This window comes from Bubalus kerabau, chromosome 2 (genome assembly GCF_029407905.1).
Source record: "Bubalus kerabau isolate K-KA32 ecotype Philippines breed swamp buffalo chromosome 2, PCC_UOA_SB_1v2, whole genome shotgun sequence".
Lineage (NCBI taxonomy): Eukaryota > Metazoa > Chordata > Mammalia > Artiodactyla > Bovidae > Bubalus > Bubalus kerabau.
The window spans coordinates 4,803,211-4,827,768 of NC_073625.1; the positions used below are offsets into that span (position 1 = coordinate 4,803,211).

Genomic DNA, 24,558 nt, shown 5'->3' on the forward strand with positions numbered 1-24,558 from the left:
AAACCATGATAGACTATTTTCTTGGGCTCAAAAATCACTGAGGATGGTGACTGCAGCCATGAAATTAAAAGACACTTGCTCCTTGGAAGAAAAGTTATGACCAACCTAGACACCATATTAAAAAGCAGAGACATTACTTTGCCAACAAAGGTCAATTTAGTCAAAGTTATGGTGTTTCCAATAGTCATGTATGGATGTGAGAGCTAGCCTATAAAGAAAGCTGAATGCTGTAGAATTGATGCTTTTGAATTGTGGTGTTGGAGAAGACTCTTGAGAGTCCCTTGGACTGCTAGGAGATCCAGCCAGTCCATCCTAAAGGAAATCAGTCCTGAATATTCATTGGAAGGACTGATGTTGAAGCTGAAACTCCAATCCTTTGGCCACCTGATGCGAAGAACTGACTCACTGGAAAAGACCTTGATGCTGAGGAAGATTGAAGACAGGAGGAGAAGGGGATGACAGAAGATGAGATGGTTGGATGGCATCACCAACTCAGTGGACATGAGTTTGAGTAAACTCCAGGAGTTGGTGATGGACAGGGAGGCCTGACATGCTGCAGTCCATGGGATCTCAAAGAGTCAGACACGACTGAGCGACTGAACTGAACTGATCCCCACTGCCTACTCCATGATAAATTTCTTTAAATCGGTGGGCTTTCTGAGATACCTGGACTTCTGCATAGCAAAGAGGAACTGCAGAGCCTCTTGATTGAAGGTGAAAGAGGAGAGTTAAAAAGCTGGCTTAAAACTCAACGTTCAAAACACTAAGATCATGGCATCTGGTCACATCACTTCATGACAAATAGATGGAGGAAAATGGAAACAGTGGCAGATTTTATTTTCTTGGGCTTCAAAATTACTGTGGACAGTGACCTCAGCCATGAAATTAAAAGACACTTGCTCCTTGGAAGAAAACATATGACAAACCTAGATAGTGTAGTGAAAAGCAGAGACATCACTTTGCCAACAAAGGTTCGTATAATCAAAGCTATGGTTTTTTTCCAGTAGTCATGTATGGATGTGAGATTTGGACCATAACGAAGGCTGAACGCCGAAGAATTGATGCTTTTGAACTGTGGTGTTGGAGAAGACTCTTGAGAGTCCCTTGGACTACCAGGAGATCCAACCACTGAATCCTAAAGGAAATCATTCCTGAATATTCATTGGAAGGACTGATACTGAAGCTGAAGCTCCAATACTTTGGCCACCTGATGCAGAGAGTCAATTCATTGGAAAAGATCCTGATGCTGGGAAAGATTGAGGGCAGGAGGAAAAGAGCAGCAAAGAATAAGATGGTTGGATGGCATCATCAACTCAATGGACATGAGTCTGAGCACACTCTGGGATATAGTGAAGGACAGGGAGGCCTGGTGTGCTGCAGTCCATGGGGTTGCAAAGAGTCGGACACAGCTTAATGACTGAACAACAATGTGAGCAGGTCCAAATACAGTCCTGTATGAGTTTGCTCAGGAGACTGTAACAAATGCCAAACTGTGTGGCTTAAACAACAGAAGTCTCCTCACAGTCTGAGAGGTTAGAAGTCCAGTATCAAGGTAATGGCTGGTGTGGTGTCTCCTGAGGCCGACAACCTTAGCCTGTAGACAGCTGCCTTCTTGCTGTGTGTTCACACAGCTTTTTCTTTTTTATGTGCTTGTCCCTGGTGTCCTTTTACATATCCAAATGTCCTCTTATAAGAGCACCAGTCAGATTGGATTAGGCACACAAATATGAGTTTTTACAAAAAGCTGTATATCATCTCTTTAATGGTCCATTTCCAAATACAGTCACATCCTGAGGTCCTGGGACTGGGACTTCCATTTGGGGCTGAAGGGAGCTCAGTTCAGCCCATGACAAGTAGTGAGCTCAAAAATTTTTAACAACCATCTCTCTATGGAGAAAAATCCTTAATTGTATCATCTGCCCAATTTCTATGTTGTAAATATTCCTATCATGTCTGACTTCAGGTTACGAACATGACGTTATTGAACATAGACTTGGGCCAATATGGATAACATGTCATTCCATGGCTGTGCCACCATCTGTATCCAGTAGACATGGATAACCTCCAAACTATAAATGATAGTGAAAATAACAGTGAATGAGGTAAAAAAAAAAAATAGGATGAGATGGAATTTTAGTCTTTTATTATCTTTGCTGGTAATATTTCCTGTGTATGTTTATGTAATTTAATTTTTACCAATGGCTGTGTGTGTTTAACAATTCAGCAAATTGCTGAAAATTTAACAGTGGGTCTCAAGAGTCAGTGTCAACCACCTCCAGCACACCACTGAGCCATGTAGCACTTAAGCAGAATTCTGTCCCTAGGAATGGGAGAGTAAGACAGCTTACGCTGAAATTATAAAGGGAGCGTCTACTGGACGTGATGACTTGCAGAGTATGGGTGAAAATAAGCAGGAAAAATTCAAAATGAACAAATAGAAAAGTTTGGAAGAAGTTTGAAGGGAGAGCTAGGTTAGGTGGTGTTGAATTAGTGAGGAATATGGAAGAGCCAGCTGGAGGGGGTGGGGAAACAGGGTCCAGGGACCTCGGTTCCTTTCCTAACCCCACCCAAACGAGCCTGTTAACATGGGGATTCTCCGAGGCTCAGTTTTCACCTCTCTAAAATACATCTCCCTCCGGATGACTTCTCAGGGGACTCTCAACTCTAAAATTGGGAATTTTATCCCTTACTATATAATTGTCAAGTCCCTTCAATGTCTGAGTTGCTGTAAGGCAATCAAAAGAACAGCCCCAAGCTCAAGTGTGTATCTATCTCTTAACATGTAATACAATCACCCCAGAAGATACCTTTCCTGGAAAGAAAGAACATACTTCTATTGTTGATAATAATTAGCAAGTTTTTTTTTAACAGAAAGATGTTTTTCAAATATCTCTTATATTTCTTTACAACCCTCAGAGGCAATTACAAGTAACCCATTTAAAAGTGCATCTGGCTTAGAAGAGCAGTTATGTGAACTATATCAGAGACGCAGGCAGCCTCAGAGGGGTTTTACTTTCAGTTCAGCAGTTAAGCCTCAATATATACTTTATGTTTTGACTACATCACAGTAGGGCGCCTCGTTGCTGTACTCTTGAAAAGGTTGTTTTAAAGCAAAATGAAGGTTTTGTGCACTTAAGACCGTCTCTGAAAAAAAACAGAGATCTTCATCAGCTCATGGATTTTTCAAACTCTCCTGCATATATGCCCCCATAACCATTTCAGACCTGTCTTGTAACTAACTGCATGTTGACTAGAAATAAAGATAATCAACTTAGAATATGTTGGTCACCTCACCTCCTTCATTTTGTGATGGGATTCTTACCCCAGTGCTTCTCAAAGTGTCATCCCTGGACCAGCAACGTCAGCATCCCCTGACCCTGGTTGGAAATTCAGATTCCTGGGTCTTTCTTCAGGCCTGGTGAATGAGGGTCTATGAGAAGGAGGAGCCGCTTTGGGGTTGTGATAAGTCTTCTGAGAGACTCTGATACAGGCTCAGTGATGGCGTGCTCTATTATCGGTCACTGTAGGGAGTCAGATTTTCTCCTTTTTCCATCACATTTTTCATCTCTTTAGGTGGCAAAAGGTAATCTCTTTTCTTTTTTTAATTGGAGGATAATTACTTTACAATATTACGTTGGATTCTGCCACAGCCTGAATCAGCACAGGTACCACATGTCCCCTCCCTCCTGAAGCCCCTTCCCGTCCCCCTCCCCACCCCCTAGGCGGTCACAGAGCCCTGGGTTGTAGGCTGGTGATGCTGGAAGTGAGGCCCCTGGACTCGCGGTATCGGTGTCACTTGAGAACTTGCTAGGAATGCCAGTCCCTGGATCTCACTCAGACCTGTTTTATTAAGAACTTGAGGTATGGGAATCAGCAACAAGGACCATTATTGCCAAAGTGTAATTTAAAATACTGTGCTTGGCTTGTTGCACTGAGATTGGGAAAGGAAACCATTATCCTGGTAAAACATCAGTTTGGGAGACAGAGTGGATTTAGAAGAGAAAGGAGGAGCAGTGAGGAGGAATGATTCTGTGGGCAGGTGTGTTAGAATGCCACTGGGGGAGAGGGAAACTGGGTTAAGAGGACAGCCATTCACATGGGAGGGCTGACCTCTCCCCTCACTGGCCCATCTTTAGCTCTCCCAGCTCTAGCCCCTGCCTGGCGCTGGTACGGGCACCCAGACCTGTTCTCACCAGCATCCCAGGGATGAGGTTACTTCTCATCCCCTGAAGTACAGAAAGGCACATCCTTGGCCAGGTTTTCTGGTAAAATCCGAGCTGCCACTGAGGGTCATCTCCCTTCGACTTCACTTTGTGTGTGTGCTCAGTCGAGTCTGCCTCTGTGACCCCATGGATGGTAGCCCACCAGGTTCCTCTGTCCATGGGATTTTCCAGGCAAGAATACTGGAGTGTGTTGCCATTTCCTTCTCCAGGGGAATCTTCCCAACTCAGGGATCGAACCCTTGTCTCTTGTTTCTTCTGCATTGGCAGGTGGGTTCTTTACCAGCTGAGCCACCAGGGAAGCTCATCAACTTCACCCTAGGACCTTTTTAATCAGGTGGAGCTGGTTTGGGCACTGTCAGATTCTGTTCTTGTAAAGAGGGCGTTTTACGGAGAGCAGCACAGCTTGGAGAAGGCCTGCGCAGACAGTGCTGGTCTGTCCTCCAGGACTTTTCCATCTAATATCCCTCTGATCCTCATAAAACCATAGGTTGGTGCTGTGGAACCCGAAAGGCAAAGGACTATGTGTTTCTTTTTCTTAGAAAGCAGGAGCCTCTGGCAAAAAAAGGTAAACTCCAACGGTAAGAAATAAATTAAATGAATTGGTCTTTGAGTTTAGCCCAACTCTGATTTGCATAACTGCTTCAAAACTAGGGACCTGGGGATAAACTCCAAGCGGAAAGTATTTCCAGGTTCCATTTATGGATAAATGGCCCACGGGAGCCTTTTCTTTGGTCTTTGTTGATGAGCCTTCTTAGCTTTTAAAAATATATGGCCGGTGGGGAGTTTCCTTTTCTCTGTGTGATTCTGACCCATTTCTCAACCACTTCCCCAGACCCTGCAGCACGGTTCAGCACCCCAGGACACTTTGTGTGCTAAAGATAATCCTCAGAGAGCGCTGAGTCCATAAAGCAGAGTAAGTCCCACATGGCACTGCTGTCTGCTCTTCATCTCAGGAATGGGCAATAAGGTCCTGCTACTATTTCATCCAAATGGGAAAAGGAAATCAACATGGAATAGAGTAGAAGGCTGAAATCCTTTAGCGGCATTTAGCTACCATAGAACACTAGATTCAAAAAATCACACCAGAGTGAAAATATCTGCTTGATGATGTATGATGCATGGTTTCTGAATTTGGGGACACGTAGAATACGGTGTCAGGCAAGACAAATCACAGCCTTCAGTTATAGTGTAGCTAGAAAGCCCTTTATTCCTTTGAGAGACAGATATCTCCTGCCATCAAATTGAGCTTTCGGTGCTAAGAATGGAGTCACGCAGGGTGATCAAGTAGATTGTATCGCTGGTCAATACCTTTTCTATTATTATGTTACTGGGAAATAATTATTATCTTCTGCTGGAGCCTGTGTGAGATTGAGAAAGATCAGGGAGAGGAAAAATATTGCATTGTCCAACTTGTACTTTATATTCAGCCCCTACACACATTAAAGCTAGTGATGTTAGCTGAAGATTACTTTGTATTATTCTCTAAATCATCATCCTAGAGTAATTTCTTCTGCCTTTTTCTGTGACCATTAAGCTAGCTTGAGGATGTGATTCTGAAATTTATAATCAAATAAAGAGGACTGGATATATCAATATTTAATTCCATATTTTCCCATAGATTTGGCTTTGGTTAAAAACTTGCTATCTGGGGCCTTTGGGTCACAATAATGTCAAAGGTGTTTAACCAGTTTTTGAGGGAGGGAAACAGTCTCAAAGTTTAATTTAGTGAATGTAACTCATGTTAGCATATGCCTCCTCTGAGCAGTATTAAAACAAATACATGAAGGCCTAGGAAAGTTCAGCTTTCTGCAGTTGGAGTGTCTAAGGGAACATTTGGGGTTTATTTCTGTACTTTTGAGGAAGTCCTATAGCTTCCTGGAAACGCTGTGGAGAAATCAGGCCCAGCTAAAGAGCTGGTGTTCACCGTGTCGTGTTCTAGAGCACTCCTGAGTTTATCAGATGTCTGTCCCTAAAATCCTATTTTAGATATACAAATATTTGTTGGGTTAACTTAAAAACAAACAAAAATACACTCTCTCCCCCTTCAACAGTCACCAATAGCAGAAAATCAGTCTCTGGGTAGTCTCACCTCGAGATTAGTTATTCTGGACTTTTTCCAGTCTGCTCCGATTACAGGAAGAGAAAACCATTGTTCTGAGATGCTACTGAGGGTTTCTGGATTCTGTGCTTTGAGTTGGACATGATGCTGCTTTTTGTGCAGGTCTGTGCTGTGCGTTATAGGGTGTTTACCGGCAATCCTGACCTCAGGAGGTGCCGGTCACGCCAGGTGGGGACACGTAAAATGTGCCCAGCTGTTGCCGGATGTCCCCTGGTGGCTGGAGTTGCTTTCCCACCCCCACCCCCGGGTTGGGAGCCACTGGACGTGTGCATGTCTGCCCTCCAAGTGCAGCTGTCAGGGTAAAGAGACGCGTGGGCAAGCCCAGAGCTGGGTTCCTGGTCTTCTTCCTAGCTCGGAGGCATGTCCTAGGTTCCCAAGGGAAGAGAGACGGTTGTTTTAATGAAAACATGTGACGATGCTCCCTCCCCTCCCGCTGCCCAGAATACAGACGTTTTGCTGACATCTGGAACCCTGGGGTGGGGAGAAGGTAGGGAGGAGATAGGAGAGCAGAGAGAACCTGTGAAAGTTAAAAGTGTGAGTCTCTCAGTCGTGTCTGACTCTTTGTGACCCCATTGACTGTAGCCCGCCAGGCTCCTCTGTCTATGGGATTCTCCAGGCAAGAGTACTGGAGTGGGTTGCCATTGCCTTCTCCGCAAGAGAAGGTAGTGGAAACTAAATAGGTTCATTGCTGTCTGTTCCCTTTTGACCCCAGCTTTCTCTTACCTGAGGGACCCTCTTCCATCTGCCCTTACTATGTAGCACACACTTGGGGTCCAGCCCCGGAAAGCAACTGCCCCCGGGCAGACTTGTTTCCCTCAGCCATACCTGAGAACTTCCAACTTTTCATATTACCCCAAATGAAGTAAGAACAACTGAAAAGGGCATTTGTAAATAATTCCATGTCTTTATATACATGTACCAAGCTCTCACTCCAGTTTTAGGGGATTAATACCAGGGCTCAGGCACTAAAACCAAGAAAACTAAGGCTGCCATAAATAATATCAGGAAAAATGCAGTAAGAGAATTAATAAACTTTACTTTTCTTAACATTCTATTGTTATAGCTGATAATTTATTATTCCTGGGAGATTTTGTCCTGATTAAAGCCATTAGAAGGATTTTTTTTTTTTTTTTTTTTTTTTGCCCTAAACATCCGTACCCATCTATCTACTAACCCTGTAATCAAGGCAGAGTACCAATTAAAACAAAATCATTTTCTTTCCCAAGAAACTATTAATAGGGCTAGAATTCACTAATTGTTTTTTTTTTTTTTCCTGTTACCAACATTAGCCAGCATTGGCAACAGTAGCCTCCACTGAAACTGCATTGTAAAAGACGTCTGCAATCAGTGAGCTCACTGTTTATCCTCATTAACCCAAAGTCTGCATATTAGAGCCTGCCTGTCCACACCTTCCACTTACCTGAGGCAAGAGTGGGAAAACAAAGACAGTAAAAGCTAATGTCCCTGTGGGCTAGGATAATTAGCTGCAATCCTTTTTCCCCCCTTGAAGCCAGTTCTAGTCATCAGTTGAAGTGCTACATAAATGCTAAGGCTCCCTTATTGCTTTATAAAGTTAATCCATCCCAGGGTGAGTCTGGTTTATTGATTGATTATGTGGCAGTGAAGGGAAGCAGAGGTGAGAACTCCAGGCACTACTGTGCGTTCAGTAGAGCCATGTTGTCTTTAAACAACATTGAGATGCTGTTATTCCCCAATCAGATGGGCAGAGGTAGAAAAGCTTGATCAATATCGCACGGGTCAGGATGTATGGGAAACAGGCACTTTTATACACTCTTGGTGGAAGTATAAATTGTTAAGAGATCAGTGGAGGGTGTTTCAGCAGGGGCCAGGCAGGTGCAGTTCCCCGGGCAGGGATTGCAACCGAATCCTCCCTTTGTTCTAGCAACTCAGCTTCTGTGAATTCATCCTACACATCTCTCACAAAATTTAACAAAGATAAAAGGGCAAAGTTACGTTGTGGTTAACGACGCAATTATCAGTCATAGGAGAATACATTACGTCATGCAGTGAATACAGCTAGATGTGTACATCTGTCCCCTCCTTTTCAGATTTCCTTCCCATTTAGGTCACCACAGAGCGCTGAGCAGTTCTCTATGCTACATGGTAGGTCCTCATTAGTTACCCGTTTTATAGTTGGTAGTGGGTATACGTCAGTCCCAATCCGTTTATCCATTCTTCTGTTGATGGACATTTAGGTTGCTTACATGTCCTGACTATTGTAAATATTGCTACAGTGAACAGTGGGATGCACATATCTTTTGGAAATTATGGTTTTCTCTGGGTATATGCCCCAGAGTAGGATTGCTGTAAATGTAAGGCTAGATGCTATAAAACTCTTAGAGGAAAACATAGGCAGAACGTTCTTTGACATGAATCATAGCAAACGTTACTCTAGAACCCCCACCTCTTAGAGTAATGAAAAGAAAAACAAAAATAACCTAATGGGACCTAATTACACTTAAAAGCTTGTGCACAGCAAAGGAATCAGATCTTACTCAACTGCATGAGGAGCTTGGAAGTCAACGTCTGAAAGGGAGAATCAGAGAAATCACCAATTAGTAAATCTGAGACCCAGGCCCCCCCCCCCAACCCCCAAGATGGGGCTGCAAAGCGGGTGGAGGGTGCTGGCGGAGCTGAGGAAGGCCGTGCTATGCAGCTACCCCTTGTGGATACACTGCCAGGCACCGACCAGGAGCCTGAGGATGTTGCTGGATGGCCAGATCAGTGGTCAGCGAGAGCTGGATGTGAATAGGAGGATGAACAAATTAGAATAAACGAAGGTGGTGAGAAACTGAAGACCAGGCTTCCAGGTCTCAGGCAGACCACTCTTGACCCTCTGTAACATGAGCCCATTCAGAGAAGGGGGTTCTGGGGAGCAAACCTCAGCTCAGAAGTGGCCTCAATGCAAAGTTCCACAGCCGCTGTTAGCTTAAGCATTCTATCTCATATCGCTGAAAATTTATGTACATGGAGGTCTCTCCCAGCCCTCATCTCATAAGAAAGTGAAAAGTAGACGATTTAAATGCTGGTAAAATCTAGGTCTCCTGATGATGGACTGTGAAAATTTTCAAGTTGTTCTGAGGCTGTGAGATGCAGTCACCTCAGCAGAATGAGCGTTGCCCTGAGGGTGTTTCTGAGCCTCTGCTCCCTTGCTTACCATGGGGGCTAAAAGTGGACGCTGGCGTGTATCTCACATCTCTTAGGTGTATGTCAGGAGGACCAGAGCATTGTGGTGTGTAGCATTTCACATAGTAGCTGTGAAATAAATGCTTGAGAGGGTGTGGCTAGAAAGTACGCACCGTGGTTTCTCTAGGCAGAGCAAGATGGGCGCACGTGTGTGTTTGCTATCACAGAAGTAGATGCCCAAAGAGCAAACCTTCACCCAAATGGTTTTTAGTGGCAGAACCAAGGTATTCCAGGTCCACTCCGACACAGCGTGGGCAATCTTCTACCCTGAGTACACAGGCCTTCCCCTTTCCTCCTTCTCTTTTTACCGAGTCAAACATCAATAATAAAAGCAAAAACAAGATTATGGGTATCGTTTTAGACTTACAGAGTGATTTTAAACATTGTTAGTCAGTTAATAGTATTTGAGAATTGAAGCTTTCGGGACTTCTGTGGCGGTCCAGTGATTACGACTCTGGGCTTCCATTGCAAGACACACAGGTTTGGTCCCTGGTTGGAGAACTAACTTCCTGCCTGTCACACACCATGCGTGCATGCATGCTAAGCCAGTTAAGTCATGTCCGATTCTTTGCGACCCCATGAACTGTAGCCCGCCAGGCCCCTCTATCTCTGTCTGTGGGATTCTCCAGGCCACTGGAGTGGGTTGGCATGCCCTCTTCCAGGGGATCTTCCCAACCCAGGGATCAAACCCAGGTGTCCTGCATTGGAGGCAGATTCTTTACCACTAGCACCCTCTGGGAAGCCCATGCCACACAATGCACCACCCCCCCCCCAAAAAAAAGGCAAAAAATAAGCTTTTGCATAAGTATCTCAATCTCCAGTGTCCCTTAGAAATTCTTAAAACCTGGAAAACCTGATCTGACACTCCTACCTGCCATCTGTGGCCAGAGCTCAGGGGACACTGACCCTTTTGGACAAAGGGCTCTCCTATGGCCACGGCCCCCACTGCTCTGATGGTCTCCACATGAAGGCTGCTCCCCTTTGCCATGTATCACTCACACATGACATGATATGTCTTGTAAGTCAAGAAATATTGATGGGTGGCAATGATGAAGCTGCTACAGTTGAATTAATAACTCTTAGGTGCCAGGCACTGTGCTAACTGGTTCAACACCTAATTTTTTTTTTCATGCAATCTTTTCAGCCATACAAGGTAGCTATTATTTCCACCTTATGAATGAAACACTGAGATTAAGGGAGTTAAGGACCTTCCCTGAATTAAGTGAAAGGAAGTGATGTGCCATCCTCTGGGTACCAGAAACAGAATCCAACTTGAGAGCCGAGGTTCATAAACAGAGTCAGCAGGAAAGAGCCAGATTGTAGAAAGTTTAATTTCAGCTTTGTAGGGCCTATGGTCTCTGTTGCAACAACTCAGCTCTGCCCTGAGTGTGAAAGTAGCCAGACGATAGGTAAATAAAGTAATGGGTACAGCATGCTGTAATAGAACGTGTTCACAGAGACAGGCAGTGGCTGTGGCAGCCGAGGTGGTCGTCCTTCAGGAACTTCCCAGAGGGCAGTGCGTGCTGTCGCGTGGCCCTTCACCCGGCCCACCGCAGCTGCAACCGCGGGAAGCTGCACGAGCTCGTGGGGTTCCACCCAGGCGCTGTGGCAGGCTGGGTGAAAACTGGCTAGCATTCACTTGGAATTCTGTATTATTTCTGGTTCCAAATTTGAGCTGCTTCTGGCTCCTTTAGTTTTTCAAGCACTGCAGATGCCAGCCATGGGAACAGAAGAATGGAGAGAACTCCAGAGGCCTGGCATGGAAGGGCAACAGCACCCTGGCAGGCCTGGGGGAGACAGACGTCCCGTCCCCCCAACCCCGAGGAGGGAACTGAGGTCCGGAGACCTCCCGGAGGAAGCCATGCCACTCCTTGGTCCATGGGCAGAATTTGAAGCACCAAGTCTGGGGGCCTAAAGCCCAAGCTGTTTCCGTCGACTGTGTAAGTGTCTGGAGTTTCTATTCGGAATTCACTTGTTCCAAGCACAGTAAGTCCCCTGAACATGAGCCTTAAGTTGCGAACTTTCAAAGATGTGAACATGCATTCCGTCACCATCAGGCACAAATGAAATTGCAGTGGGCCCCCTGCCTCCTGTTGCTGATGCCCCTTTGGCTCTGCCATCTCCCGCCTCCCCTGTCTCCTCTTGCCCGTTCACCCAGTGCCAGCCCCTGGATGCCAGCTGCTTTGCTGTACTACTGTACTTTGCAAGGTACTGTACTCTAAGATGAAAAATGTTCATTTTTGTGTTTGTTTCTTATGTATGACTTATGCAAAAAGTATTGTAAACTTAATACAGTACAGTATTATACAGCTGATTATGTTAGTTGGGTACCTAAGCTAACTTGGTTGGATTTAAGAACAAACTGAACTCATGAAACAGAACTTGTTTGTATGTATGGGATGCACTGTGTATCCCTGAAAAGAAATTACTAGACTCGTAGTTTTCTTTTCCTTTAAGTATGCATTCCCTCACCATTATTTATTTGGGCTTACTGTGCACGGGACACTGAGGTTGTAGTGCTTACCAAGGTAGAAAGCCTGGAACTGCATTTCATGTGAGGAGAGACAGGGATCGTGTCTAAGTGACAGCCCCTCAGACAGTGGCCTGGACCTCAGGCACTACGCTCATGCTGGTGCCTGTGTGTGTTACCCACAACGTGAACTGCCTTTGTGTGGAGGCTGTTGTGAGAATGTTGGGATTATGAGGGTGTCAGAAAGGCATCAGTACAGGCCACGCAGCCAGCCGACTCCCGAGTGTGCCTATTTGTGTTCAGGGTGGGGTGAGGGGGGTCTGGCCAGATTCCTCGGGTTTCTTGGCATCTCATCCAAGAGCTACATTTTTCTGTTTTATAAGACCGAGTATTGTCTTCAGACCGGTGGGACTTTCAAGGTCATATATGAGAAGTGTCAGGTACACTCCGTGAAGACGGGGATTTACAGAAGTTTGTGCGTGTCATGGCTTTGTTCCCCCCACCCCCCCCTTTCGAAATTACTGCCGGCTCTATAAGAGTCAAGAACTCAAACTTGCATGAACTCTGCAACACCTCTCCAAATTCAACAAAACTGACATTTATAGCTTTGTTGAAGCGGAGACATGGCATTTGGCTTCAGATTGTTTGGACTGTAGAGTGTCAGTATAAATAGCTTTGATTGACTTTTGTATCATGCACATCTGGAAGCAATTTATGGCATTCCAGCTAGATTAAGGCGCGTTTTAAAGGAATTTCACCAGCTCTTTTTTTTTTTTTCCTGTTGGCCATGGTGAATAAAGTTTCAAAGAGGGTTTAGCTGTTGTTCTTAATGTAGACTGTGGTGAAGTCAAATTCAGGGCAAATGCTGGGTGGGGGGAGAAGGGAAGAGGGACGTTTGTTTTGCCAAAAGAGCTAAACTCAGAACTGACTTTTCCTCAATTGTTTTGCTCACACGAAATGAGAGAGAAAATGTCAGACACCAGGAAGCTGCTATCAATACACAGAAACCGTGAAGTAAGTCATTTTTAAAGAGAGGATTGGACTGACCTGGGAGAGGTGCAAAGAGCTATGTATGTGTTGCTTGGCTCAACAACCAGAGGGCCTGAGACAAAACATGAACACTGACTTTAATTTATGGGATTTGTATTTTGATGTTCATTTCGCAAATACTTCCAGTGCACTTGCTGTGGGCTAGCTGATAGCATGAGCGTGGCCAGAGGTGGAGACTGACTCACTACCTTCATACAGCGTATAATCGAGTGGAGTAGAAAAGCATTGCATAGCAAATTCCCCACATGCCACTTAATTACCGTTTACTTGCTGTGGTGACTAAATTACAATGGAGAAGCAAGTATGGGTGTCCTGAGTGCCTGTGGACCGAAGGGAGTGGGGAGGAGCAGCTAAGGCGTGCTGGGGAGATGTGAAACGTGACACAAGGCAGCTAAGGCAAAGTCCAGGGGGAGATGAGGAGGAGCCTCCAGGGTGGGGATGGAGGGGTTTTCATCGCAAGGCCCTGGAGCTGGGAAGTAACAAGCCAGTCAGGTAGGCATTGTCCCATTTAGACATGGGAAAAACCAGGCTCAGATTGGGTATAAAACTCTCTAGTTTCACTCAGCTACTAACTGTATAATCCGCTTTAAGAGCTGTTGAATCCTGTAGCACTGATAGTCTGCGTGGTTAAAGGCAAGTCACTGGGCCCCAGTTTCCCCATTTTTGTAATGAGGGAATTTGATACATGTTCTGTATCAAATGGAGTTGTGTATAATGTATACACCACGGTAGGCAATGAAGCAATGGACATACAGCTGTTCACTATGTGCAAAGACGAAGATTCGCTGATGGACAAGCTGGGAGGAAGAGCAAAAATCCTTGGGGTAGTGAGAATGTACCTTCCAGTTTCTCCAACTTGGATAAGAAAATGAAATATCCATTATTAAATGAGACACGCACCGGGAGCGACCAGCCCTGGGCATTGTTAGAGCTGTAATATATAGGTCGTTGTGGCCCTCCTTTTTCTTCTTGTTGCTGAAGGAAAGTGATGAAGTGGTGCCAAGAAAGTGGCAAATTGCCTTAAAAATCACATAAAAGTGCAATTTAGTGCACACAGTTCTGCTGAAGAAAACCACCTTTGTTTCATTATTAGCTTCCCAGGGATTTCTTTCCTTGCTTGGCATTTAAGTGTGGAAACTTGTCCTTTTATTCTTAACATAATGAGACAGTTCCTATGTTTTAAGAACAATAGAAAAAAGCATGAAGAGTGATCGATACATTACTTGAGATTTATTAACTACCGACTGGAGCCATATTGCCAGCCTCTGGGTACGATTTGGAAAGACAGGGAGGCATAAACCTCTGTTGTTTTACGTAAAAATAGAAAAAAAAAAAAATCTAATCTCTGAGACCATAGGATGAAAAATGTTCTATTAGAGACTTGCTTCGCCTTTTTTCCCTGATTTCAGGTTTGCGATTTGACCTATAAGACAAAGAGCGGCTACTTTGCCTGCCAGGTTCAGAACTAATAGGAAGGTAAACTCTGAAGTTATCTGCTGACATCATTTGGGGCCGTGATTCCTAGTTTCTGTTTCACTTCTCTTTCCTCTTGTCTGTAGAGGCTTGACAGCGATACATCACAGGGAAGCTCATGCGCTCACCTGTCAGATTGCATGCTCTCTGCACTCGGTGGAAAGGGTGCAACGCGAGACCGAGCTGGGATGCAGGGTGGAGGGAGACCCGGGACTGTGGAGTCCTGTTGCAGTACCAATGGCTGGAGGCGAGACCAAACCTCAGTGGCACATGGGCTATGAGTTCAGTAAGACAGTGGTGGGGAAGCCAGCGAACCCTTTTGATGCTATTGGTGAAAAATATTTTGTCCCGTGTAAGCCTGTCCAGAGGGAGTTTGCAGTCCAAATGACATTCAGGGCAATTCATTGCTTCGCATGGACAATGAACCCAATACATACCTGTTGAATTTATTTAATAAAAGAGGTTAGAGAATGAGGTGGTGGGCAGTGGGATTATTGCTATTTAAAAACAAACAAAAGCTACTGGGGATATTTAAATCTGAGATTCAGGTGTTATCAATTGTCTCTATTTTATGTATTATTTTAATTCAGCAAATATATAAGTGCCTCCAATGTGGAAAGAATTATTTCAGGCGATGAGGATAGTCATAAAGAGACAAATATGATTTTGGAGCTTATATTTTAGGTGGACATGGACATTAAATAACTGTGGATGATACTGTTACAAAGTTTTTATATACTGAATGCTATTGAAAGCTAGGAGACCATTGAGGGGTGAAAACTGAGATCAAAGGATAAGAAGCTGACTGTTTGACTTCTGTCCTTATGGTTAATCTGGAGGCAGAACCTTGGGCCATAGGTGACTTTAGCTTCTCAAGTCTTGTTCCTATCGGGAGTCCCTCAGTCTGAAACAAAGTGTCACAAAAGTGTCACGTATGGACATAAGGATGTCTTTGGAGAAGCCCAGAAATGGAGAAGCTTCACAGACTTCTTGCAGAAAAGGAGAAGTGGCCACAGGGCAGCTCAGTTATACATCACTTTTAGCAGATGGAAGTCAACCTTGCAGATTTTGATAGAAAGCAAAAGAGAGACAGCTGCTCGCAGAACCTTTTTACTTGGCTCAGAAAGGAGAAAGATGTTAACTGGAGAAAGTTCACTTAATGGTGACTTCCCTTGATGTCCTGAAAGTGAGCCCTGCTGGCCAGCCCAGGGGCATTTATGGAAATGTGGGCTGCAGGTACAGTTTTATTTTCTGGTCTGAAATGTTGCGGAAGCAGGGAAAAGCATTCTGTCAAAGGAGACAAAATGGAAGTACCAAAGAAGTGAAACTCTGGGAAAGCAAACAATTCCATTTGAATGTTCTGTGGGATGCAGTTGAGACATCTTCAGTTCTCTGCGTGACTTTTTAAATATTGTCACCATTCCTTCAACAGATTTTCCCCAGGTTTGGGTTCAGATGAAGCCAGTATCAGTGCCGTGTGGGTCACCGCAGGATGGAATCAATTACTCTGGTTTCTTTTACATGATGAGCTGAATCCATCATTGACATGTTAGAATTTGCAACCAAATTTATAAGACCCTTTGATGTTACACAGCTTTTTTCCTGGTTGTTGTCTCACTTGATAGTTCCGTTATTCCTGGGAGGTAAACGGGCTGAGGGTATCAGGCCTTCCTAATGCACTGTGAGCCTGGACTGGGTTCAGAGATAACTCAAGACTGAAATGTTAGTTCCCCTGTTCAGGTCCTGTTGTGTTACCAGCATCCAGAGCAGTGCTTGGCGTAGGGAATGAACTCAAATGTGGTGAATTCATTTAATAAAAGGAGTTAGAGGATGAGGTGGGGCAATGGGATTATTAAATAGTGTATATTTCTATCCGAGAATTAAAGACAAAAAACTACCTGGGGATATTTAAATGTGAGATTGAGATCTGGCTGTTGCTAATCTCGAAGGCCTGAGAAATGCCATTTGTTGTTGCTGGGTTGCTATTTAGTTGCTAAGTTGCGTCTGATTCTTTTGCGACCCCATGGACTGTAGCCCACCAGGCTCCTCTGTCCATGGGATTTTCCAGGCAAGAATACTGGAGTGGGTTGCCATTCCCTTCTGCAGGGGATCTTCCTGGGGATTGGACCTGCATTTCCTGCACTGGCAGGCAGATTCTTTACCGCTGAGCCACCAGGGAAGCCAGTCCAAAACTACCCACCTATAAAATAAAATGTCTCAGCTCTAACATTCTATGCTGGATTAATTTTTCTACTGAAAGCTTTTCTCCACAAGGTTTTTCCAAAATTGACATTTAGCATTTAAATATTTAAATCCTTTTATACCATCCTTAAGAGTGTGTATTAACACAGAGAAAGGTCCGTGGGTCTGGCTGTCAAACACATATTCTGTTCTCCACTCCCCTGCTCAGCTCAGATACCCTGCCCTATATCCTTAAAGAGGGAAAAAAGAAGCAGAACGTGATTGAGAGAGAGGACACAGGGCAAATAAAAGCTCTCAACCTTGTCCTACAAAATGCAGAAGATCAAGACATATGGTCTTACATATCGCCCTCCAGCTGAGAATTTTTTTTGTTATTGAAGCATAGTTAATTTACAACATTGAGTTAATTTCTTCTGTACAGCAAAGTAAAAAGAATGTGTGTGTGTGTATACATATATTCTTCTTTTTAATATTATTTTCTATTATGGTTTGCTGCAGAATATTGAAAATAGTTCTATGCTATACAGCAGGACCCTGTTGCTTATCCATCCTGTATGTTAGTAGTTTGCGTCTGCTAAGCCCAAACTCCCAATCCTTCCTTCCCCCACCGGCCACTGACAACTGAAGGTCTGTTCTCCGTATTTGTGAGACTGTTTTAGTTTCATAGATCAGTTCATTTGTGTCATATTTTAGATTCGACATGTAAGTGATATCATGTGATATTTGTCTTTTTCTGGCTGATTTACTCCACTTAGTATGATAATCTCTAGATGCTTCATTTTTTGATGGCTGAATAATATTCTATTGTGTGTGCGTGTGTGTGTGTTATATACCGCATCTGCTTTATCCATTCATTGACTCATTTCGGTTGTCTCCATGTCTTAGCTATTGTAAATTGTGCTGTTATGAACATAAGGGTGCATGTATCTTTTCAAACTATAGTTTTCTGCAGATCCATGCCCAAGAGTGGGATTGCTGTATCATATGGTAGTTCCGTTTTTAGTTTTTGCAGAATCTCCAAGCTATTTTCCATAGTGTCTGCACACACTTACATTCCCACCAACAGTGTACAGCTAAGAGTTATTTAAATCTCTGCCACTCTCAACTCTGAACCCCTCTTTTAGATTATGGGGCTCTTAAGAACAGTGATTGCACCTTATATATCGTTAGTCAGTATAAAAGAACTCCCAATCAGTATAAAAGAATAGGTGAATATCAGTTAAATTAATAAATGTATAAATAGCTGAGGATGGTGTTGGAACTGCCAATAAGGAATGGAGTACTGTAGAGGAAATAATGAACCCTCCAGGAAACAAAGGAGACGAGACACTGGGAGGCCTGGACTGTCTGAATTCGTGGCGCTGGTAAAGCCTGAAATTTACACAGCAGCTGCCTCCAAAGGTAAGGTGTCTAAAGTCTGTGAGGCCACTTCCCCCATCCCCAAGGTGTGATGACCTCAGGAATGGAAGAGACTATGGTAAAGTGGATGACACGGCTCCGTTTTGGAGGGAGGCTGAACGCTGCTGTGTTCCTGCTGAGTGATGCTAATATGGGAACGTTTCCAGACCTTACCATTTTTCAAAAAGCAGAAAGTCAGATATGTAGCTGTTTAGGCACAATCTGAATTTTAAGCTTTGGCAGTGGTTTCTGATATTTTAAAAGCATTGCATGGCTAAAGAAACCCTCCCATGCCCAACCTGTTTACTAACAGATCTGCGGATTAGAGAGAGATGATACTATGATATTTAGTGAAGGCATTAGGGATTTAGATGAAATTCTGAAACTGTGTTCAGATCGAAATTAAGTAGTTCCTGTCCACTCTAGACTGGAACCAGCGTTCTGACACTCGGGAGTTTCTGACCCCGCCATCCTTTGCTTTGCCGGGTGCCTCAGTGTCTGTCTGCCCTGGACTCTCCCCTCTGCCAGTTGCTCTGAGCCCGCCCTTGTATCATCTGAAGCTGCTCTCGGTGCTCAGACTAGAGAAATGACTTTAGGTTGACATGCAGATTTCTGATTGGCTGAGACAGCTTGGTAGGGAGGTGTCACTTTAGAGAACTCTGGTTTGTGCCCCTTGGCGGCCACCAGTGCTCCCTGCCCGGATTATCACACTGCGGTGGGCTGTCTTTACTGTTCCGTTCCCCCACCAGATGTGAGCCCCGCGGTTACGTCCGGCTCCTTCTCTGGCATGCCGCTGTCCCCTGACGCCACTTTCTCAGCTCTGACATCATGTTTTGTGGCTATCTATAGACACAACTTCAGATGTCCTCATTGAATACCATCCACACAGATGGAGATGTTGAAAACATAAAAGCAATTGTGTGAATCAGATGTGTCTTCCTACTGTAATGAGGTGAGGGTAGAGTGGTCCTGGTCACCCTAAGCTTCCCGGTCTCTTTCTAAGACCCAGACACCAGATGTTTTCTTTGTCCTCTTTTTATGACCTTAACTCACTAAAACCATGTTTTGACTAATACTTGTTCTAACATTATCCGGCTCCATTTCTTTCTTTAATGTTGAATTCACAAGCTGTATTTCTATGGCATCGTTATTTAGCAGTCACATAAGACGTGTATCTGCTCATTCATAACGGGCTCATTTATACATGGACCACATAAAATTTGCATTCTCCCACCAGTGACTCATTTATTATCGGTAATAAATACACCCAGCAGCAGGCCAAGCACACTTCAGAGGCTTGTAACTTGAGAATGGTCAGAGTAGATGTAAAATGCAATGAGTTGTTTTTTTCAAATTACTAGGAAAAAAAAAAACTTCCATCAGAACTTGGAAGTGGAAAGGAAGAAAGAGAGGAGGGAGAGAAAGAAGACAGGAAGGAAGGAAGGAGGGAGAAACAGAGAAGCAAAGGGAGAAAGGAGGAAAAACAAGAAACTTTCTAGTGATGTATTAATAGATTCAGAAGGAATGCCTTTGCCCAGAAAGAAAGTTTATTCTTACCATGAAGTTCAGAGAGAGGGAAGGAAAAGTAGGCACTGCTGATCTTTCCTTTTCTAAAAAAAAAAAAAGAAAAAAAAACTACTTATACTTGCATCAATATGATTTCTCTCTGCATAACATATTAGACTTTATAACTAAGGCAGCCTTGAATGTTTTTATGACCATTCAGCCTGCTCCATAAGATGCAAAGAGGTTCGCCCACAGGTCAGAAAAGTATAGGAAACCTCAAGACTGTGGCAAAAGGTTAGACATATGCAATAAAAGGCAATCATTTTGTGAATATTGGTGAGAATTAATAGTGCTTTCTTTTGTGGCTCGCTGAGGAAACGTGTTCTTGATGCTGTTCAGAAGTACTTCTTGGTGATTTTAATAGAAACCATGTGTGTGTGTCAGGACTTGGAGCAAAATTCATCCCAACCAGGGCCCGAGGCTCTGCAGACCTCTCAGGCTTTCCCACATCTTTTAAAAAATTTTCTGTCCGGTGAAGTCCTCTAAAGTAAATGAAAATGAATCAACAAAAAGTAAAGGAGTTCAGGGAAGAATTTTAAGCAGCAAAGCTCTTTCAGTTAACTTTTAATGGGCCCTTCCTTTTTCTTGGACCCAGAGTCTTCTGTTTAATGCCTACAGCCCTCTCCACCTCCCCTTCAAGGATGCATGACAGTTACAATCTCACTTAGATGTGGAATCCAGAAGAGTTGAACTTACAGAAGCCGAGCGTAGATCCGTCGTTGCCTGGGGATGGGGGCCAGGGAATGGGGACATGCTGGTCAAATGGTCCAAACTTCCTGTCACGAGTAAGTTCTGGGATCTAATGTAGAGCGTGGGACTATAGTGAACACCAAACCGGACCCTTGAGGTTTGCTGAGACGGCAAATCTTAATGTTCTCTACACACACACACAAAATAGCTATGTGAAGTGATGAAATCCCTTAAAGGTGGTCGTCATTTCATGCTGTATGTTGTTATTTGTTGTTTAATTGCTAAGCCACGTCCAACACTTTGCAATCCCATGGACTGTAGCGTGCCAGGCTTCACCATCCTTCCCTATCTCCTGGAGCTTACTCAAACTCATGTCCATTGAGTCAGTAACACCATCTCATCCTCTGTCATCCCCTTCTCCTCCTGCCTTCAGTCTTTCCCAGCATCAGGGTCTTTTCCAATGAGTTGGCTCTTTGCATCAGGTGGCCAAAGTATTGAAGCTTCAGTTTCAACATCAGTCCTTCCAATGAACATTCAGGACTGATTTCCTTTAGGATAGACTGATTTGATCTCCTTGTAGTCCAAGGGACTCTCAAGTGTCTTCTCCAAAAACACAGCTCAAAAGCATCAATTCTGTGGCACTCAGCTTTCTTTATGATCCAGCTCTCACATCCATACATGACTACTGGAAAAAAACAGAGCTTTGACTATATGGACCTTTGTTGGCAAAGTGATGTCTCTGCTTTTTCATATGCTGTCTAGGTTTGTCATAGCTTTCCTTCCAAGGAGCAAGCATCTTTTCATTTCATGACTCAGTCACTGTCCGCAGTGATTTTAGAGCCCTAAGAGATCGAGTATGTCACTGTTTCCACTTTCCCCCTTGTATGTTACATGAAGTGATGGGATGGATGCCATGATCTTAGTTTTTTTGAATGTTCAGTTTTAAGCCAGCTTTTTTCACTCTCCGCTTTCACCCTCATCTAAAGGCTCTTTGGTTCCACTATATATGTATATTAAATCATTTTATACATATTAAAGATCACAATGTGCAACCTAAATAAATGCAAGTTTATGTTTCAATAAAGCTGGGAGGGGAGAAAGATAGACTAAGGATGAATGACAGTTGCAGTTTCAATGCCTGTGTGATTCTTACATGAACATCTTATCCCACAGTTGGGCAAAACTTGGAAAACTGGACTTGTGTGAAGCTCTGCGTCAGGCAGGAGCTATGTTACGTCTGCCCACTGCAGCGTCTTCAGTGCTGGTTTTCCACCACGTGTACAGAGACCCGTCATTAGCATATATTAGAATGATGGCGGGCGGGCAGAGAGGAAGAAGGAAGAAAGCCTCTTTCTGTAGACTCTAGGGCTCCACATGATCCTTGTGTGTGTGTGTGTGTGTCTGTGTGTTTGTGTGTGTGTGTGTGTGTGTGTGCGCACTCAGATGTGTCCAGCTCTTCGCAGCCCCATGGACTGTAGCTCACCAAGGTTCACTGCTCATGGAACTCTCCAGGCAGGAACACCGGAGTGGGTTGCCATTTCCTGCTCCAGGGGAATCTTCCTGACCCAGGGATCAAATCCAAGTCTCCTATGTCTCCTGCATTTGCAAGTGGATTCTTTACCACTGAGCCACCTGAGTTCTCCCTAATTAGGCCCCGTTGTAATAATGAGAACCTAGAATTGGTACACTCCATGTGCTAGGACCCATGGTGTGTGGCCAGCACGTTCCTGGGGCATAATGAATGTTCTAAATATATGTGGGGCAGTGAGTGTACTGTGTCTCCCTAGTTCCCTATCAATAGTGTCTGGAAAATAGTATATAGTCAACTTTTTGTAGACTGAATGAGTAGTAAGTTGAAGGAAGTGTCTTTCTGATGTTACTGAAATATTCTAAAACTTTGTAAAACTTCCTCCTAGTAATGCTGGGGTCTGCAGGAAACAATAGTCAACCACCTATGAGGCCGCTCCTGAAATCCTTACACTAGTCCTTCACCCAACAGCGGTCCTCTGGTTACTTTTCTAATGTAGTTTTTTAAATTTAATTTTTATTGGTGTATAGTTGATTTACAATGTTGTGTTAGTTTCTGTCATACGGCAAATCAGTTATACGTATGCATGTATCTCCTCTTTTTAAGATTCTTTTCCCATACAGATGGTTACAGAGTATTAAGTTCCCTGTGCTGTCCCTGGTCCTTATTGGTTATCTATTTTATACCTAGTGGTGTGTATATATCAATCACAATTTTCCAATGTATCCCCCTCATTTCCCTGTAAGATTGTTTCCTATGTCTGTGAGTCTGTCTGTGTTTTGTAAACGAGTTCATTTGTGTCATTTTTTAGATAGCATGTGTGGCTCAGATGGTAAAGAATCCACCTGCAGTGCAGGAGACCTGGGTTCGATTCCTGGGTTGGGAAGATCTCCTGGAGAAGGGAAAGGCTACCCACTCCAGGATTCTGGCCAGGAGAATCTCATGGACAGGGAACCCTGGTGGGCTACAGTCCATAAACTTGCAAAGACTCAGACACAACGGAAGTGACTTAGCGTGCAGGCACACATCTTTTCTATTGTTTCAGTTCAGTTCAGTTCAGTCACTCAGTCGTGTCCAACTCTTTGCGACCCTATGAACCGAAGCACCCCAGGCCTCCCTGTCCATCACCAACTCCTGGAGTTCACCCAGACTCACGTCCATGGAGTCAGTGATGCCATCCAGCTATCTCATCCTCTGTCGTCCCCTTCTCCTCCTGCCCCCAATCCCTCCTAGCATCAGAGACTTTTCCAATGAGTCAACTCTTCGCATGAGGTGGCCAAAGTACTGGAGTTTCAGCTTTAGCATCATTCCTTCCAAAGAAATCCCAGGGCTGATCTCCTTCAGAATGGACTGGTTGGATCTCCTTGCAGTCCATGGGACTCTCAAGAGTCTTCTCCAACACCACAGTTAAAAAGCATCAACTCTTTGGCGCTCAGCCTTCTTCACAGTCCAACTCTCACATCCATACATGACCACAGGAAAAACCATAGCCTTGACTAGACGGACCTTTGTTGGCAAAGTAATGTCTCTGCTTTTGAATATACTTTCTAGGTTGGTCATAACTTTCCTTCCAAGGAGTAAGCGTCTTTTAATTTCATGGCTGCAGTCACCATCTGCAGTGATTAACAAGTGTTTAACAAGGTAGGGAAATGCTACCCACTCCAGTATTCTCTCTAGCCTGGAGAATTCCATGGACTGTATAGTCCATGGGGTCACAAAGAGTTGGACATGACCGAGGACTTTCACTTACATAAGTGATATTATATGATATTTGTGTTTCTCTCTCTGACTTACTGCACTTAGTATGGTAATTTCTTGGTCCATCCATGTTGCTGCAAATGGCACTGTTTTTCCTTTTCATGGCTGAGTAATATTCCATTGTGTTTATATACCACATCTTCCTTATCTGTCCATCTGTTGATGAACACTTCGGCTGCCCTCGCTTTCTTTATTCATCTCCATTATTCTCAGTGAATGCCCTGTTTGCAGCTGACAGTTCACAGCTTGAAGGGGAGTCACCAACTTTATAATCAACATCCTTCCAGCATTTTGTTCTAGTTGGAGAACTTACTATACCCAGTGACAAAGTTCAGAAGTTGGTGAAGTCTAGTCTGGTGGTACCAAGAGGTCTGAGAAGAGAGGCGGAAGCATGTCGTGTGTGTTTCTAGAAAATGATTGGTCCAAAAGCCAGGATAAGCCCAGAGTGAGCCTCCTTACCAAAGCAGGTTTCCTGATGGTGGCTGAGAAAAGCACATTTTTAAACCACCTCCAAGCTGGGAAAAGAGAGTGAAATGTACATTTATAGATATGCCAGGAAACCCTCTTTTATTCTCTCATCTAGTTAACAGAGTTAAGGGAGATTAGTGTCCACGATGGACCAGGAGGTATGGATCAGGAGGCGTTTCCAAAGGAGAAGGTGCGGTAACTGTGTAATCTAAGTGGTCTCAGTTACTACAGGAGCCTGCTGGCTTCCTTCCAGACCCTCAAACCCAGAGCTGCCTCCCTCAGGGAAATGCACCGTTTCTGTGTGTTCTTTGTTTGGGGCCTCTGTTTGTGTTCAGCTGTCAAAACGACTTCCGTGAAGCTACTTCTACTACACTGTATGATTTGGTTTATCTACCAGAAGAATAAG

At 44.1% G+C, this 24,558-nt stretch overlaps 1 long non-coding RNA gene across 4 annotated transcripts in view; it reads left to right on the forward strand.

Moving 5' to 3' along the window:
• The first annotated feature begins 4,577 nt into the window (after positions 1 to 4,577).
• LOC129642941 (uncharacterized) overlaps positions 4,578 to 24,558 on the forward strand; it is a 91,688-nt gene continuing 71,707 nt past the window's right edge. For 3 of the 4 annotated variants that reach the window (XR_008709950.1, XR_008709948.1, XR_008709951.1), the window contains exons 1-2: positions 4,578 to 4,788; positions 5,056 to 5,136. This is a non-coding gene — a long non-coding RNA (uncharacterized LOC129642941). The remainder of the gene's footprint in view (positions 4,789 to 5,055; positions 5,137 to 24,558) is intronic. The other variant, XR_008709949.1, reaches the window with a different exon arrangement.